Here is a 19,552-nt window from a genome sequence, read left to right on the forward strand (position 1 = left end):
TTGCATTGTAGTATCACATGTTAATGCTGAATACCCACAGGTAGTACCTAAATACAGACACAAATTGTGAAGCTGGAAAATACTATCAGACATTTTCTGAAGTTCAAGATATGATCAAAGAAAATACACGCATTTACTATAATAAAATGTAAAAATACAATATGTAATATAATAAATAATAAAATGGAACTGGATTTTTTAAAAAAAGGATCATAATCTAAAGACAGATTTTCCTCTCAATTACAAAACCGTGAGTACATATACTAGATTCTGGTAAAAATTCTCCTCTAAAGTTCAGACCTAACAGAAAATCTTTCACCTTTGTTCCCAAGCAAATGTTTGTTGAGCATCAAGGGGCCAAAGTCTCACTCAAATTAAAGATGCAAAGCTTCTTGGTGTGCCTGGGCGGCTCAGTTAGTTAAGTGGCCGACTCTTGCTTTCTGCTCAGGTCGTGATCTTGGGGTCGTGGGATCAAACCCCACGATGGACTCCATGCTCAGCACGGAGTCTGCTTCACATTCTTTCCCCCTTCCTCTCCCTCTCCCTCTGCTCTTCGCTCCCCCTCTGCTCCTGCCCCCCACCCCCACCCCACGCGCGCTCTCCCTCTCTCTCTAAAAATAACTAAACAAAATCTTTAAAGAAATGCAAAGCTTCTTGGTACATTAAAAATGAATTAAGGACTCAATGCTGCTTACCTTGTAGTCTCTGGATACATTTTCTGATGTCACTGAACCTGAAATCTGACTAGAAATTGTAGCAGCTATAAGCTGTTTACACCATTCAACATGTGATCCTGTAGGACTAAAAGAAATAGTGTGATTAAAATATTTTAAGACGTCAGCTCTCAGTGAAAAAAATGAGCACTGACTAGGGATATATGTACATTTCTTTTTTTTTTTTTTTTTTAAGAAAACAAACTTTTATTAGACTATTTGGTTACCTTTACATTTAATATAAGAACTGAAATACTGACTGACAACCAGGAAGTAAGATTAGGTTCCAGGCTGATTTTAAATGAATCAACCAATTTTTTTTTTAAAGAGTCTAGGTATTAGACAGTTAAGCATGTTATTCTGTTTCATTTAATGGAATTTTACTATATTACAACTATATGGAGTGAATATTCTTAATGTAATGTACATGGAATATTAATTCTGAAGTGACATATTTATCTTATAGCATGTTTTTCAAATAGACTTTTAATGGAACAGTTGATTGTGTGAGTTTAAAAAGACCAGACTAGACAAATGATGTCCCGCCCGCAGTACTAACGCTACCTTACATTTCCGTCAGTGCACTGACAACTTACAGAGGCTCCTCTGGTCTGTTAGGACACCAGAGCCTCACAACCACAGTGTGACACGGCGGCAGATCAGGGACCAGCCGACATGTTTCTGAGATGAGAAAACAGGCACCAGAGGTGACACGCCCGATCAGAATGTGACGGGCCTGCCTCCAGCCCTACTGAGGCTGTCCGTCCAGGACACGACACAACCAATAGTGACCACCTCACGGAACGGGAAGGCAAAACAGTCACAGAACTGCCTTAGACGAGAACACAGTCCCGCAAGGAAAATGGCATCTTCCACTTGCATGGTGCTCTCAAATGTCACCACATTTCCACACACAGCCTCACCTGAGCCTCACAGTGACCCATCTTACAGATGAGAAAAGTGAGGCTCCAGCATTTGACCAAGGTCACATGACCGGTAAGTGGTCGGGCTGTGCCCACCTGACCTAAAGGAACACAGAAGCAGACTAGGCAGTGAGGGAATTAAAGATTGCCTTCAAGGGGCCAGGCTCCTCACCAAAGTACTGAAGGAATCAGGCAAAGGGCAAAAGATGCTCATTAAAGTTTACCCTGCAGGTAGCTTTCACTGTAAAGAATGTTCCAGACCTATAAAAATCTCATCACTAATTAAACCCATACTCATACATTGGAAAGACTGAAAAAAGTGGAATCTCTAGGCAGTATGTAAAATAACCTAAACAGTAAAATGAAGATATTTGATGTTCTCTACTAGATGTGATCTAAATTTCTGCCTCTGATCAAGATAGCCCAGTGGTGAGCCACGGGGCTGAAAACATAAGTAAAAAACATGCCCTGAATGAGCAGACATTCCTATCATATGTCATATGGGCATTCCTATCATATGTCATAAATCTATTTACTACAATTTCTAACTGAGAGGAAAAGAGGGAAAGGGGAGGGCTTTTAGTTTCTTTTTTAAAGGCTAAGTCCCCTTTATTGCTGGCTATATCATACTTTTCTTATCACACTGCCTTCTTCCCTGCCAGCACCCACCCCTGATTGCAAATCTAACAGTAGGAACCTGCCTGGTCACCCACTGTTGTTACCATCTGCCCAGCATCCCTTCCTACTCCTTCTGATGAGGGCACTTCTCTACCGCGGGGAACTGTCCTTCCCCACTTCACAGGATTCTGGCGGGGGAATAGAGCGGGACGGATACCTCGCTCCTCCTGAGCCCACTTGCAGGGGAGTGACCTGGACCAGGCCAGTCCCAGGCTTTCCTCTTGGATCCCAAGCTGCGTAGACCCACCCCCAGCACTGCTGCAGGCCACTCCCCACCCCCACCACCTTGAGGAACCCACAGAGATAAAGAATGGAACAAGAAAAAACAAGAGATGAGGAGCCCCGACAATGCTGTGTGCGACTCTGGCTCCAAACGTGCTGTGGCCATCTTTCCTCGTCTGCAGCAGTCATGCGCGCCAAGACATTTCCTTTTTGGCTTAAGCTAGAACGAGTTGTGTTTTTTGTCACTTGCACCCAGAAGTGTCCTGGCCAACACAGTCACAAACAGCATGGTATAGTGGGCTGGTAGACAGGAGGCTTGGATCCAAGTCCTGTTTCTGTTACCAGCTAGCTCTGTGACCTTGAGCAAGCCACATCCTCTTGCAGGACCGCAGCTTTGTCGTCATGAAGTACAGTACTCAGGAGAGAAGGGAGGGCTCCTCAGTCCGTGGGGCACGGCTGAACCTCGCCTGGAGAGCCAGATTCCACTCTAGGGGTCACTCTTCAAAGAAGAGTATGAATCAGAGCCTGTCACGATGACAGATCACAGAAGGCAGGCCAGGTTCCCCCTGTGCAATCTCCCACCACCCTCCTGCTATTAAGAACCACCTGCAGTCTGGAGGAGGCCAGCTTTGTTTCTCCAACCTAGATTCTCCTGATCTGAATGCCCCACGATCCAAGGAGACATCTGTACTAGCTGGTCCTGAGACCTTGCCAACTCGACCTGTCGAAACCGGCACCGGGGGCTCAGCCTGCAACCCACTCCCCCACCCCTGTGTTTCCTAGGTCAGGGAAGAGCACAGCCAGTTACCCAGGTACACCATGCACAAAAGCTGGGGTGGACCTTGGAGCCCGCCCCCCACTTCATTTCACCTCACATCTGAATGCTCACCAAGCCACATCACTCTTATTGGCTAGTATCCTGAGAATGCACCTTGCTCAGTTCCTAATGCAACTCCCTTTTCCAGACACCGAACATTCTTCTGTGTTCTCCTCCTGCCTCCTGAATTTAGGCCCCATCTCGAGGCCAGTGACTCCCAAATTTAGGTCTCCAGCCCAGACAACACCCCTGAACTCCAGGCCCATATAAACCAACTGCCTCTTTGACCTCTGCTCTGGGATATACAACTAGCATCTCAGAACTGATATGTCTGAAGCTGAGAGCCTGCTAGTTTCCTAACCATGTCTCATTCAGAGGCTTCTTCATCTCGGCAACACCATTTTCCCACAAGCCAAAAATCCTGGCATCTTGATTCTTCTCTCCTACCCAACAACCAATCATCCTCAAAAAGTATTGGCCCTACCCTGCAGGTTTTCTTCAAATCCTTCAAATTATATCTACAGTCTGACCCCTTCTCCCTTCCTCTGCCCAACTGCTCTGTCTAGGCCACCGTCCTCTCTCATTTGGATGACTGCAATAGTCTCCTACCTGCTAGTCTCTCTGCTTCAACCCCTGCCACTTGCAGTCTGTTGTCCACAGAGCAGCTACAGGGAGCTTACTGAAATCTACACCAGAGTATGCCACTCGTCTGCTCCAAAAGCCCCAATGGCTCCCCATGACTCTCCACCATCTGCCCTCGTGACCTCTCTGACCGCAACCCTTACTCCTCTCTCCCTAGCTCCCTCCCCACTAGTGACACTGGTCTCCTTGCTGATCCTTGCACACTTTGCACACTCCCACCCGGGGTGCACAGGCCCCTGCCTGGAATGCTGTCACCCTCAATATCTGTATGACTGGATCCCTCCCTTCTTTAGGGGCAGTACTCGAATGTCACCTTTCTCAGCCAGGCTTTCCCTATGTAAAATTCCAATTCACCCCCCAAACTGCAGGCCCCCAACACCTCATATCCCCCTCCCAACTTACTTTTTCCCTAGCACCCGTCACCATCTAGCAGAGAATACAGTTTACTTGTTTTTTGTCTACCTCTGTCACCATACTCTCCACCAGGGCAGTGATTTGTGTGTGTCCGTTCCCTGCCAAATCCTCGGGCCCCCCACAGTGCCTGACACAGAGCAGGCGCTCATATATAAATGAGCAAGTGATCATCATTTCCATAACCTACTCAGTAAGACTCCCCGCCTCCAGTCCATTCACCACACCACCGCAGAACAAATGTTCTCAAACATCAATCCCATCCTGTAGCTCACCTGATGGAAATCCTTTTGTGGTCCCTATAGCTAGGGTGACCATATAATTTCCCATCCAAACCAAGACACTATTGTGAGTTGACCGAGGATGCACCGGGTCCACCAGTAAACCAGCACCATCCTGGGCAAAAGAGACCACCTGGCCCAACCTACTTGTAGCTACAGGTACACTTTTGTTAAAAGTGCAGAATTCCAGGCTCTACCCCAGTGGGGGACAGACTAGACTTAGGGTGGGACCCAAGAATCTGCACTTGGATCCAGCACTGGAGGTGATTCCTACGCAGGTTACACAGAACCATGCCCCGAGAAGCATGGCACAGAAGATAAAGGCACAATTCCCTAGGAAGGCACCCAAGCCCCTTCAAGATCTGGCCCCTGCCTCCCACACATCTTCTGTCTTACCAGTTCCCCACGCCCAGCACTGCCCGCACGGCCTGCGCCACTGCACATTCCACTGCCAGGGCCAAAAAGTCCTCCCCACCCTGTCCCCTGGCTAACTTCTCATCCCTCCCCATTCAATTCAAACGTCAGCTTCCTCAGAAGGCCTCTTTCCCTTAACTGCCCGTAATCCCCACCCCCACCCCCCCAAAACAAATCAAGCACCCCACCTCCATGTGCTCACAGCGCCGTGGATCACAACTAAGTCTGCAGAGGTTTCTGGCCCTCACCCCGAACCTCCTGAATCAGAAGCCTTAGGAGTGGGGCCTGGTCACCTGGAGTACTTAAAAAGCTTCTCAGATGATTCCCATGCACGCCCCATCCAGAGTACTTCTGTGTGTACCTCTACCCTAGCACTCAGCACATTCGATTTAAATTGCTGGTTTGTTCGTATTCTTCACTAGGTGGTAAGCCAGAGAGCAAAAGCCATCTTGTATTATTCTCTAACTCTCCAAGCCCCCGCACATTGTAGAATTATGTGCAAATGAGTGGAATCCTGACCATTCCAAGTACTATCTTAGCTGTGATTAGTTCTCAGTGAAGCCGACCACTCGGATGATTAATTTGCAGAAATACATTGTAATGACACTGAGGTAGAAACAAAAGGAGTGTTTCTTGTTGTTGCTATGCTTCGGGAAACTCCCAAAAGTTCAGCTCTCTGTTATGACTAACACAGGCAAGAATGAGCATCTGAAACTGACCAAACTGCCTTACAACACTCTCTTGCCTAACTGCACTCTCGTGTCAGCGAAATAGCCAAGACGTGGGAAAACTGGATAGTCCGGGCTACGGGATAACCAACCCATCGCTCATCCTCGGAGCCTTAGGGTGGCCCTTCCAGCTGGACACGGTCGGTTTCCACTTCTGATTTATACTGGCTCTGCAACTGCCTAAGAAGCAGTAGTAGGCTTCTGTGTTCACGAAAACAATGAACCGGGTTCCTTCAAAGTGTGAAAGACTGAAATAAACGATTGTGTGTTCTTGCATCAGGAGCACTTTGGAAGTTTTCCATCCCAGCTTTCCAAATCAGGGTAACTTTGCCTCCATCTGCACCGGCTGCAATACCCACGGGGTTGCGTCCTCCAGTCCCCACTTCCAACCCCAACATCAGAGACCCCCAAGCAGCAGCGGCGGCGGGATTTTGGTCTTCCGACCCCGGGAGGGAAGGCCACGGTAAAAGAGGAGAGTCCGGGTGAAATTTCCTCCCAAAGGCTCCGTGGCCGCGGCAAGGCCAGCGAGGCGCCTTCCAAGGTGCGACGGGAAGACGCACTGAGAAGATTTGACAGCTGCGAAGCCCCTCAGGGGCGCAGGGAGCCCCAGCCCGCGAGGCGGAAGTGAGCCAGGTGCGCGGCCCCGGGAGGTGGGGGCAGGGTCCGGGGTCTCGGGGAGCGCGTGCGGGGGGGGTACCCGGCAGGGCACGGAGCGGGGGCACGCCCGGCCTTGGCCGGCGCGACGCGCGAGGCCTCCGGGGGTCGGGGCGCGGGGACCGCGGCGGCCCGGGTCCCGCTTACCTGTCCAGAGTCTCCACGCTGGGCTGCCGGGAGCCGGCGGCGGGGCCCCCAGCGCCCCAAGGGGGCCTCCTGCCGCCCGCCGGGCCCGGGCCCGGGCCCCCGCCGCCCTCGCTGCCAGCCGCCGCCGCTGCCGCCGCCGCCGCCGCCGCCGCCGCCACCGGCCTGTCCATGGCGCGCCGGGCCCGCCGCCGCGGGTAAGCCGCAGCGAGAGGGGAGCGGCGCCCGGAAGGGCCCGCCCCGCGCCGTGTCGCGCCGCCCGCCGGCTCAGGCGGCCGCCGCCATTAGCTGTCACCTGGCGGCCCCGCGCTACCCACAAGGCCGCGCGCGGGGCCGGGGGCGGGGGGCGGGGAGCGGCGCGCGGGGTGGGCCGCGCCCCCGTCCGCGGAGCCGCACCTGGGCCCAAGCCGCCGGCGCCCGGAGCCCGCGACGGCCCGAGGGGCCAGGGAGGTGCCGGGCTGCAAAGAAGTCGGGGGACATTCAGGAATCAAAAACGATGTGTTTCCCCTCGGTTTCCCTGCCCAGGGAAGTTGTGAGGTGAGGGCAGCCCAGGCCCCCGGGCGTCCATGGTCTTGTGGTCTCCAAGCACGAGCAACTGCAGACATTTTAGCAGCTTCTCCCCACGCCATTCGTTCCTCCCTCCCACAAACCCACCTCCCCGCCATCTGTGGGGCCACCGAGTGTTCTGATGCCGCCCTCGGAACTTCCGCCCCTGGTTTATATTAAGAGTAACATATAACTTCTGTTGCTATGGAAATCCAGCCAATATCTGATGATGAAGGCTCATCCCCTCTCAACTCACCCCTGATTTTGTTAGGGGTGGGGATGGCAATCATGACTAAGCCCTTTGTTGTGATTTCCCTGGGTACAGACAGCAGAGCTATGACCCTGATAAAAAAAAAAAAAAAAAAGCAGACCTGTAGACGGGGAGATGCCCATTCCCATCTCAGACCCATCCTGCTTTGCCAGCTTGATAACTTAGAACTGAACCTTGAGGATGAGGATGTGATGCCCGGAAGCCCCACAGCCATGGTACACCCAAGAGGGGGTGGGCCTGGGGTGAAAGGGTGACAAGGTGAGGAGGCTGGGAGGAAGCATAGGAAGATCTCCAGACACACTGGGAGACTCATCTCCTACGGGCTCTGGTTTTAAATGTTTAATCCACTGTTACAGACTGAATGTTTCTGTCCACACACACAAACCCCATGCATTATGTTGAAGCCCTAACCCTCAACTGATGGTATTTGGAGATGAGGCCTTTGGGAGTGATTAGGTCATAAAGATGGGGCCCTGGCATGATGAGATTATTGCTCTCATAAGAAGAGACACCAGAGAGCTTGGTCTCACTCTCTCCGTGAGCAAGCACTGTGGAAAGGCCCGAGGACACAGTAAGAGACAGCTGTGGGTGAGCCAGGAAGAGGGCTCTCACCAGGAACTGAACCTCAGTCTTGGACTTTCCAGCCTCCAGAACTGTATGCAAGCATCCTAGCTGCCCTGAGATGTGTCAGAAAGAAAATGGTGAAATTTTAAACATGTTCAGTACTGTATTCTTCAAGGAGGATTAGGCCATTGAGGAATTCACTGTGACACTGTTAGACTTCCAATTCCATTAAGCAAACATAGGACTTCTGGGACAGAGAAGCAATCAGACATATTGCTGCCTAAGAAGTTCACAGTCAAGTGACATTACCTGCTGGTGAGTGCCATGGTGGCAGCAAAGCCGACAGGGCTGTGGGAGGAGAGGGGTTAGGAAGGCTTCCGAGGAAAGTACACGCAAAGCTGAATCTTCAAGTCGTTGAAGGCAGAAGGAACAGTTATGGACAATGGTGTGGAGCTGGTTAAACAGATTATGTGCAAGTGAACTCTAAGAGATCTCCTATGGCTGGAGCATAAAGTCAGACAAGGCGAGTGAGAAGGTCAACTAGAGGCCAACAGGGCCAAGACATGGAGCATCTGTTATGTTAGACGTCAAGAAGTTCGCACTCTGTGCCGGATTCTGGTACAGGCAGGGCTCAGTGCACTTGGAGAAATGCTATTGTACAATCCCTCATGTGGTAGACTGCGTCTCCAAAGACAGCTGCAATAATAGCCCCCGTTCCACAGGCTCTTTTGCAACGTGACCTTGCCACTCCTATATCAGAAGGTAGAATCTATGTCCCCTCCCATAACCTCTTTGGACCAATAGAACATGGCAGAAGGGATGCTATGTAACTTCCAGGGCTTGGCCTTCAGGGAGCTGCAACTTCTGCCCCGGATTCTGGGAATGCTTTCTTGGAACTCGGCGGCCACGCTGTGAGGAAACCCAACCAGCCACACAGAAAGGCCCACGTGGAAGAGAACCAAGGCTCCCAGCCAACAGCCCCAGCTGAGTTCCCCAGCCAGCAGCCAGCACGAGCTGCCAGCCATGTGAGTGAGGACATTTCAGGCCTTCTAGGCCTCCCAGCGGTCCAGCCAACATCCGGTGAAGCTGGAGACTCATTCTGTTAAACCACAGATTTTTGAGAAATAAAGTGGTGTTTTGAGCCCCGAGGTTTTGAGATGTTTTTTGGCGCAGCGGTAGGTACCCAAATACTGCTCTTGCTGTCCGGCCCACGCCCCCACCCCCATCAGCTTCCTTCCACATGCAGCCAGGGGTCCATGCATGGTCCCCCTTGGGTGTGACCCCCTTGTGCCCTACACGACCTGCACAATGATGCGCGTGGCCTTGACAGGTGCCGATGGGTTATCCAGGTGGCGATGTCCAATAGACTGTTGGTCACAGGGGTCTAGAGCTCAAGAGAGAGAGGTAACAAAAGAGTTGGTACATTTTCATAAAGTTTGAAAACAGAGAAACTCTTTGAAATTTAATCCTCAGCTCCACAATGTGGTAACTATGGATGAGGCTACCACTTTCATTTCTGGAAAAGGAATCAAGCAAATGAAAGTGGGCCTGAGGATTCCTTATCAAATGAGTTTCTCAAAAAGATCATTTTGCTATAGGAATGAGCAAATCTCATCTTCTGTGGGACAACACATGAGTGCCCCTGCAGAGAAATGGTCCCGTTGTCTGGAGGGGTCCTAATGGCAGTTTAAAACAGTAAGATTTGGATCCAGTCTTTGTAGGCAACAGTAGAGGCCGTCCGCATCATAAAGCAAAGCCTGGTGCTGTCTGTGGCTCCAGCCCTGGGAGTGTGTTCAGTTCGTGGTGTTCGTTTTTGTGTCTATTATTGTGCTGTTTAGCCCAAAGCAATTCCTGATAAATGTGGCAACAGATGGACTTAGGTTCTGTGTGTCCTTGCAAAACATTGCTGCCTCGGATCCAGGTTTGTAACAAGTCCAGCATTAACCCCATTCATCCCAGAAGCACCATCTAGCCACATTTAAAAATGTTGGCTTGTCTACATATATGTTTCAAGACTTTTCTCAACACAGTATTAGGCACTGAATTCATCTTCTATTGCTGCCATAAGAAATTACCACAAACTTAGCAGCTTAAACCACACACATCTACTTTCTCGAAGTTTCTGTAGGTCAAAAGTCCCGGTGGGCTCAATTGGGTCCTCTGCTTAGGGTATCACAAGGTTGAAATCAAGGTGTTGGCAGGGCTGGGCTCTTTTCTGGAGGCTCTGGGGAAGAATCCAGCTCATTCAGCTCCCACAGGCTGCCTTCATTCCTTTTTGTGCTTTCCATGTGGCCCCCTTCCAGCAGTGGTGGGTCGAGCCCCTCTTATTCTTTGATCTCTCTGGCTTCCCCTCCTGAAGCATCTCTTTTGCTGCTGGCCAGAGAAAGTTCTCTGCTTTTAAGGACTCATGTGATTAAATAGGACCCACCTGAATGATACAGGATACTCCCCCCAGCCTAAAGTCTGTGACCTTAATTATATCTGCAAATTCCCCCCTTTGCCATGTAACATAACATATTCACAGGTTCAGGGATTAAGGCACGGACAAAATGGGGGGACCAGAATGTCTACCAAGGATACCAGGTCAGGGTTCTCCAGAGAAACAGAACCCATAGAGGGTGTCTGTGGGTACAGACAGAAAGAGAGAAAGACAAAGGGGGATTTTGGTTAAGGAATTGGCTCACACAATTGTGAACAAGTCTGGAGTTTGCAGGTCAGCCAGCAGACTGGAAATTCCAGCACGTAGCAGGCCTGACCTGAGTCTGAAGTCAGAGTCTGGAGTAGAGTTCCTTCCTTTTTGAGGGGACCTCAGTCTTTGCTCTTAAGACCTTCAACTGATTGGATGAGGCCCACCCACATTTGGAGGGCAATCTGCTTTACTCAGAGTCTGCTGATTTAAATGTTAATCACATAAACAAAATACTTTCACAGAAATATCTAGATTAGTGTTTGACTGAACACCTCTGCACTATGGCCTACCCAACTTGACGCATAAAATGAGCCAACACAGGGTCCGAAGGTCCTTTTGTGAGGTTGATGTTCTCAATGACACTTGAAGTAAGTACAGCTAAATGAGTGGAGTTATTAATTCCTGTGCCTCCATCAGCTGCATTAGGAAATGCCACAGATTACTTAGTTGTGCCTCCAAATTTATCCAGAAGGCCTCAGCCATCAGTTTAAAATTACAGACAGGGCTGAAGGGTGGTTTGGGAGGCTTTGGCTCTGTGCCCCGTGATCTCTACCACCACTCATTCTTTGATATTGACATGAAATGTCCTCAGTCTTACGTCAGGTGCTCTACAAAAGCTCTCCTTCCCATGTCAACTGCTACCCAGAGACCCCACACTTCCAAAGCTCGGGCGACTCCACTGGCCTCAACCTGCCGAGCATGTTTCAGAGACATGCTTTCTGCCTCACTCCATAAATCCCCCTTAAGGCAGCCACACTGAAGCAGTCAGGACAAGGTCCAGCAGATGAGATTATCATGGAATCCAAAGGAAGAGAGAAAGTCATCTTCAGAGACCAGGGAAAGAGCCAGGGTAGAGGCATCCTGGGGGCGAAGAGAACAGAGTTTTAAGTGGGAAGGAATGATCTAGAGTGTCAAGTGGTGCCGAGACACTGGTCAGATGGGGCAGAGAGGTGTCCCCTGGATTCGGCAGTGAAGATGGTGTGGAATTGATGAGAGCACTTTAGGGGGACAATTGGGTTGAGAAATGGCTACAGCATGTAGTCGGGTTCTCCAAAGAGGCAGAATCTCTCTCTGTCTGTATAATGAGATTTATTATGAGAAATTGGGTCACGCGATTCTGGAGGCTGAGAAGTCCCAGATCTGCCATCTGCAGGCTGGGGAACAAGGAGCACTGAGGCAGAAGAGGGATGTCTCAGCTCACGGGTCAGGCAGGAGGAGTTTCATCTTAGCCATTTTGTTCTATTCGGGCCCTCAGTGGATTGGCGGGTGCCCACCCGCCGAGGGGAGGGCCATCTTCTTTACTCAGTCTGGCCATTCAACTGTTAGTCTCCTCCAGAAACACCCTCACAGACACATTCAGAAATAGTGTTACAGCAGGTATCTGGACATCCTGTGGCCCAGTCAAATTGATACATACAGAGGGGAAGAAAGGGAGACACCGAGTTCAAACCAGTTACTCCCAGACTTTTGGACGGCATGCACCAATAGCATGAAAAAAACCAAAACCAAAACCAAAACCAAAGCACACAAGGGTTTCGTTGCAGCATATGGTTGCCAAGTAGGGACTTTATACATCAGCCTCCAGCTTCCAGAGCAAATGTTAGGCCTTCCATTGACCTGTTCGTTGTGCAGAGTTTGGAGGGGTTCTTTTCATTCTGAACACTACCCCACGAGGCTCAGGCAAGTGGGAAGAAAAGCACGTGATTCCTTTGCCACCTATGACCGCAGCGCGTTCCGGCCCCAGGGCAGACTGGGGAGCAGAAGGGCCGGATCTGCCTTCGCAAGACCTTCAGTGGAGGGTTTGACAATCTGTTGTGAATGTTATGAATTTGTGAATGCTACAGTTATCCATCTTCAAATATAAGCTAAAATATCAGATATTATATAGGGATCACCCATTTCTCTTCCCAACTCTGAAATAGCATGGATCATTGGCTTGCTGTCATTCGGGGCTGAAATTTACAGGCAGTGAACAGTGAGGAGGGGAGATGTGTTAATTTAGGGATGAGAAAGGTATTCTTCGGTGTTTCGCTTTGACGAGACTCTGAGGGGGGCCGGGGGCAAGTTTCCTGGCCTGGCCACCGCGGTTTGGTTCAAAACCGGCTCCACCCGCCAGCACGGGGCTAACTTGGGGCGAGTGACTTCTCTGTGCTCGGTTTCCTCGTCTGCCACTACCACGGCTAACACAGCTCATCCTGGTCTTGCTGTGGCAATTCAAGGGATCTTAATACACGTAAAGCACTTAGGCCAGTGGGCGGCACATGGTGAGCGTGACATAAGCTATTATTCTTTAATGACAACTATAAACACTTGTCCTTCATGATGTGGACCACGTTGAGCTCCAAGCAGACTCACTTGGTCGGCTCGGCCCCCAGGCCCTGGCTGCGGGGATGTCGGCTGCTAAGGGCGCCCCAGCACCCCCTTCTCGGCAGGATTGCCAGCCCCTTCTCCTGAGAGCTCTTCTGCAGGGCGTCACGCGCGCTCGGATCCCCGCCTGACCTAAGACAGACATTCATGGGTCAGTGGGGAGAACACTGGATTTCCAAGCCGGCATGGGCCCTGGAAATGAAATTGCAAAAATGCATTCAAATTCCAAGGCCTCTTCGGATCTCTTGCCGTTTGCCATTGCGTTATTACTTTCCAAGAACCTTGTGGCGGAAGCATTTGCGTTTTTCATAGAAATTGGTAGAAATGTATACATTCATTCCCTTAAACATTACTGAGTGCTTAGTATGCGTCTGACATTGTACTAGGCTTTGTGGCCATACGGAGATTACTCGTTTTCGAGGGGGACAAAATGGAACTTGAGGAAATCCGGTGGATTGGGTGAACAATGAGAGAAAGCCACCCTGGTTTCCGTACCAGGAAGAGTTGTTCTTCTTGGAACAACTGATTTAATTTTTAGCTGAGGGACACTGTGAATTACAAAACCAATCGTGTCATCTGTGCTTGGCTGAAGACTTTAGAAACACATATGTGACACGCTTCTGGTAAGTGTCTAAGATCTTGAAGCTTGAATTCTATCTGCTTACCTCATCTATTGTTCCTGCTTTTGTGTTCTCATTTCCCTGATGAACTTGCTTATTTTTATCTTATGTGTATTTTTATAAGTTTCCTGAAATTCTCTTTTTACACGGTTGTGGACATTGGCTATAAAAAGGCAAAAACATAAAGCTACAGATTCTCTGTTACGTTTTTTTCTCATGGTGGTAATTATTTTCTAAACTCTTCAAACTCAGTTCCAGAGCACAGGACACTGGCCCGTTACAAAGATCGGCCGTATAAAGAGCATTCCAAAATTCAACTTTCAGTTAATCATGCGTGGCAGAGGTACGAGTCATCCTTATAATGATGTGCAATCAGTTTGGGAATGTTTCTAATTCTGGAGATGGCCGCCCACTGAAATTCTACACTTTTGTTCAGCCCCTTTTTACTTCGTATGACATTCTGGAAACAGATGCTTGGTCCCTATTGCAAAGCAGCAACAAAAACCACAACTTCCCCTGTCAAACATTCCATGAAGAAAACATGATTCCAAATGATTATGGGACCCAGTAGGCTGTACCAGTCAGGGACTAATCAGGAGACTGAAACCACGGGGTCGCTTGAACAGGGAGAGTTCAACAGGAAGAACTGCTAACGGGATTGGAGTAACAAGAGTTTGACTAGTAAGTAAAGAGATGATGGCCCCTGAAAAGACTGTTATATTCACAGATCCCAAAAGGAGGGGACATGCCATGCCACTCGAGGCCACATGGAAAAGCACCAGGGTCAGTCACGAGGCGGGGAGGGGGGCCGGGGGCAAGAGCCTTTATTGTGGTTTCTAAGGGAAGGGAGGGGCGAGGCAGGGCAAACAGGCTGAGGATTGGCTGGTTGGAGTAATTTCAGCCAGCTCTGGGCCATCCGGGCTGTCCGTAGCTGCCTGGTACCTGGCCCTGGGGGTGATGACAGCAGGGGGACAGGGGCCTGGAGTGTGAAAGCCTTTAGACAAAGGAGGTGGTTGGGGATAAGGGCTCTGGACTGGTTGGTTTACATTTGTAAAGCGTGTTTGCAAGACAGTTACTCACCGTCTCTGGGAATTGTATAACCCTGTGAAGGGTCAGCTGTCAAAGCATCAGAGTACCGAAAATAAAAGGTCTGCTTAATACATGCAGGAGCCAGTACGGAAGATGCTGCGTGTTCACGAGCCAAGCCCCGGAGGAAGCTGTGCTTTGCAGGAGGCTAGCAGGCGAGGCCCACTGGAAAGGAGGCCCACCGGCAGGCGAAGGGCAACCCCTTTCTCTCCCAGTGGCTCACATTTGATCATGTCGCTCCCCTGCCCCAGTGGACTCCAGCCAGTGGAGGGTGGGTTTATCCTCTGTGAAGGGTGCCTAGGAACTCTCTGTACTTCCTGCCCGATTTTCCTATAAACCTAATGATATCAGATATCATCAGATATGTGTTTTGCAAATATTTTCTCCCACCCTGTGCCTTGTCTTCTCGTTCTCTTAACAGTGTGTTTCACAGAGCAGATGTTTTTAATTCGAATGTGGTCCATCATGTCAATTTTTTTCTTTCATAGGTTGTGCTTTTGGTGTTGTATCTAAATACTCACTCCTAAACTCAAGGTCACTTTGATTTTATTTCTTTAAAGATAATATGCACAGTAATTTTATAACCTGCACCCAGTGGTGTGCTGATAAAGTTTTAATTATCAGCTCTCTGAAATAAAAAAAACAACCGACCACCCTGATTTGTAGCATTTGCTGATTTCTGTGGTATAAATCCTTCCACCCTGGCCAGTTTCAGACCACTATCCTGACATCACGGAGTACTGAATGGCTGGAGAGGCTCACCGTTGGCTCTCACGAGCCCGTACAAGTCCTCTCCTGCTATCTGTCTTTTCCGTTGGTTTTCACCGAGGGCTTTCTATCTTTGCTATTTTTTATTGCAAACTGTTCATGTTCCTTGGAAAATGATTTGTGAGAATTCCTAGAGGCTGAGGATGAAGATGTGTTCCTCTAGAGTATTGCATTAGCTTCTGTCAAGCACCTGGGGGCGCCATAAGCCTGGTGCCTGAGATTTGTGACCGTTACTGGGGAAGCCAATTTGGACTACATACCACAGAGCCTGCTTCTCAGGAACGTTTTCAACTTCCTCCGCCTCTGCTCTGGGCCATTTTGAATTTGCTGACAGTCCTCTGATATTGCAGATGTTGCTTAAGAAAATGGAATTAATCAGGCATGGTCCTCCTCCTCTCCCCAGATTCTGTATCCTCCTTGTATTCTTTTCCTGCTGGTGCTATAACAAATTGCCACACATTAATCGGGTCAAACGACGTACATTTATTCTCATGCAGTTCTACGCGTAGGTCAGAAGCCTGACACTGGACAAAAATCAACGTGTCAGTACGGCTGTGTACCTTCCGGAGGCTCTGGGGGTGAATCCATTTCCTCGCCTTTTCCAGCCTCTGGAGGCCGCCACATTCCTTGGCTCACGGCCCCTTCCTCCATCTTCAAAGCCAGCAATGGTGAGGTGAGCCCTCTTCCAATTTTAAGGATGCTTGGGGACCCACCTCAATAATCCAGGATGATCTCCCCAACTCAGGGCCATCTAATTAGCCCTGTGAATTCTAGCTGCAGCCTTAATTTCCCTTTTCTATGACACCTCACATATTGCCAGGTTCTGGAGATTAGGACGTGAACATCTCTGGGGAGCCGTGATCCTGCTACCACACCCCTCCACAAATGTTGCTTTATCTGTACCAACCCTCCTCCTCTACAGCTGAGAAACAGAAGTCCCTTCTGTTGTTCAAGGCAAATCCCTCTCTGCCTATATCCTGGGGCTCATGCCCACTCTGGGGCCTTGAATCTCTTGCTCTCCACCAACTCCTTCCTCCCCATAGATGATACACTTACGTCTCTTCCTTCAAAAAGCACATTCTCGGGGCGCCCGGGTGGCTCAGTCAGTTAAGTGTCTGCCTTCGGCTCAGGTCATGGTCCCAGGGTCCTGGGATCGAGCCCCGTGTCCGGCTCCCTGCTCGGCGGGGAGCCTGCTTCTCCCTCTCTCTCTGCCCCTCCCCCTGCTTGTGCTCCTTCATGCTCTCTCAAATAAGTAGAATCTTAAAAAAAAAAAAGGCACATTCTCCTGGTCTACTCTCCCAATAGCTATGATCCAATCTCTCTTCTTTCTTTATACTCAACTGTCTAGAAAGAGCAGCGTGGCCCTGTCTATCCTTCCTTCCTTCCTTCCTTCATTCACTGACTCATGCATTCAGATAAATATCTGTTGTGCACCTACCACGTGCCAGGGGCCCTACTGGGTGATTTTATCCGCAAATCTGTTTTTCTGTATACAGTATGCTCAGCATGTCCCAAACAGGCCTCAGCACTGCCCCCATTTGCTCCTCCACCCTGATATCCTCTCTACTCATCCACACTCCAGGCCCGGTCCTCTATGTCTGATCAACTACAAGAGCCTCCAACCGGCCTGTCCCCAGTCTTGCCACCCTGCAACCCACCCTCCACTGGCTGCCACAGTGGCTCGCTTTTTATCACGTCCCTCCCCTGCCCCAGTGGACCCCTTCAGTGGCTCCTATGACCTAAAGAAGGAAATACCCGTTCTTTACCGTGGCCCGGAGGGAGTTCCTTGACCAGCGCCTGCCTACGTCTCGATCCTCTCCCAGTCCCGTGCACCTTACGATCCGGGAACACCAACTTTCTTTGGGTTCTGTACCAGATCCTTCGATTTGTACTGTTCCCTTCTCTTTGTTGTTTTACCATGTATACACGCCAAAAAAAACAAGAGTTTTGTTTGGTTTTGAACTTCGACGAATGGAGTACTATTGTATATATTCTTTTGTTTCTGGCTTCTTTCAACCAACAAGCTTATGAGAGTCATCCGTGTTGTATGTAGCTGTGGTTTGATCATTCGTCCTGGGTGCGTATAATTCCATTGTGTGAATACGCCACAATTCATCCGTTCTACTGTAGATGGGTATTTGAGGTGTTTCAAGTTTTGGGGGGGCATTAGAGACAATGCAATGAATATTCTTGTACATGTCTTTTGGTGCATAGAAGTTCTCATTTCTCAAGGGCATCTATATGCCTGAGAGTGGAAATGCTACATCATACCAGATGATGCCAACTGTTCTTCAAAGCAGTGTATGAGAATTCCTATGGGCCCACAACCTCTTTAATGCTTAGGATTGCCAGACTTTTAAAAGTTTTGCCAATACGTGGGTGTGGGATAGTATCTCAGTGTGGTTTGAACGTGCATTTCTCCAAAGACAGATGTGACCGAGCTCCTACTTAACTTTCAAGACTCCGTTCTGACGGCATTCCCGAGAAGTTCCTCCCTGACCTCCCATCCTTTGTCAGAGCAGGCGGCACCCTGCGTGGGAATTAGCCGTTGACCGAACCGTCTTCCCTCTAGGCCAGGCGCTCCTTGAAGGAGGCCACTGTTTTACTCATTTCTGTTTCCAAATAAAAAACGGCTGGCACAAGTCTGGGTCATAGCAGACAGTCTTTGTTGAAGTGACCTTACTTTATAAAAGCACTCCTGGTTCCGAGCCTTAGTCTCATCTATAAAATGACAAAAAAAAAAAAAAAAAAAAACCAAAAAAACCCTATCAATTTTATAAGGCTGTGGGGATGCTAGAGAGTATAGGGTTCAGCACACATACCCCCAGTAAACAGCTCCCTTTCCTCCATTTAGGGACCAAGGGAACTGAAAGCACATGGTCTGGCTTTGGATAGATGCAAGGATAGAAAGGATAGCCAGAACCGGGGGCAAAGCCAGAGGCAACTAGAAGGCTAGATTTTCTCTGAGATGTCACGGAATGGACGGAGCTGGCCTTTACCTAAAGTAACTGTATAGCTGGTGACGGGACAGCCTAGCAGAGTCTCGACCTCTCTCAGCCTGCATTCACCCGCCATCTGAAGCTGGAAGGACTGAGGCACAGTAAGCATTATAATGCCCCTCCCCCAAAATATGTCCACCTCCTAATTCCCAGAACCTGGGAATACGGTAGCTTACACAGCAAGGGGGGTTAAGGTAGCGGAGGGAATTAAGGTTATCAGTTAGCTGGCCCTGAGATGGAGAGACTAGCCTAGGTTATCCAGGTGGGCCCGGTGTTGCCAGGGGCCTGTAAATGTCAATGAGGGAGGAAGAAGAGTCAGAGTCCGGACATTTGAAGATGCTCTGCTGCTGGCTTTAGAGACAGGGGAACGGGCCATGGATCCGGGGAAGCAGGCGGCCACAAGAAGCCGGAAAAGGAAAAGGACTCTCCCCTAGGGCCTCCAGAACGAACGCAGCCCTGCCGGCACCTTGACTTTAGGCCAGTGAGACCAATTTCAGACTTCTGACCTCTAGAACTGTAAGAAGATAAATGCCTTGTAAGATAATCACCACTAAGTTTGTGGTGATTTCTTGTAGCAGAAACAGGAAGCTAATATGTGAGGCAAGTGCTGTTTTGTGCCATAAATCTTATATGGGCACGAGTGATTAAAATGCATTTTCTGGGAAGGGCCATTTGAACTGGAAGGAACCTTCGAGAACGTGAAGCCCATACCCTAGCTGAACAGTGGACACTGAGGCCTCCTCCAGGCCTCCAGATCCACCACATCCGGGAGCTGGGAGTGCCTCACACCTTCCATCCAAGAAGCAGTTCCAGAGCTCAGACAGAAGCCCAGGTCTCCATGCATCCTGACTAAGACAAGTTTGTGTGATCAGGCCCCTGAAACGAGGTGAACGACTTTCTTTTGTAATTTATATGGAATGCACTGGGAAATGCAGTCAATTTCAGAAGCACATAAGTATTACCAGCTGTAAATGAATAAGTCATGTTGTCCAGAGCTACTGGAAAATGAACCGTC

The 19,552-nt window shown here is 49.5% G+C and overlaps 1 protein-coding gene across 8 annotated transcripts in view; it reads right to left on the bottom strand.

The window, feature by feature from the left end:
* The window catches only part of MTMR1 (myotubularin related protein 1), a 61,480-nt gene extending 54,757 nt beyond the window's left edge, over window positions 1-6,723 (bottom strand). For 4 of the 8 annotated variants that reach the window (XM_032397414.1, XM_032397412.1, XM_032397411.1 and 1 more), the window contains exon 1: window positions 696-889. The gene's annotated coding sequence lies outside the window, so the exon portion shown is untranslated. Of the gene's footprint in view, window positions 1-695; window positions 890-6,630 lie in introns of those variants that run through there. The other 4 variants (XM_032397408.1, XM_032397413.1, XM_032397415.1 and 1 more) reach the window with 2 other exon arrangements.
* Window positions 6,724-19,552: the final 12,829 nt, after the last annotated feature.

Source organism: Phoca vitulina, unplaced genomic scaffold (assembly GCF_004348235.1).
Source record: "Phoca vitulina isolate PV1807 unplaced genomic scaffold, GSC_HSeal_1.0 scaffold99, whole genome shotgun sequence".
Lineage (NCBI taxonomy): Eukaryota > Metazoa > Chordata > Mammalia > Carnivora > Phocidae > Phoca > Phoca vitulina.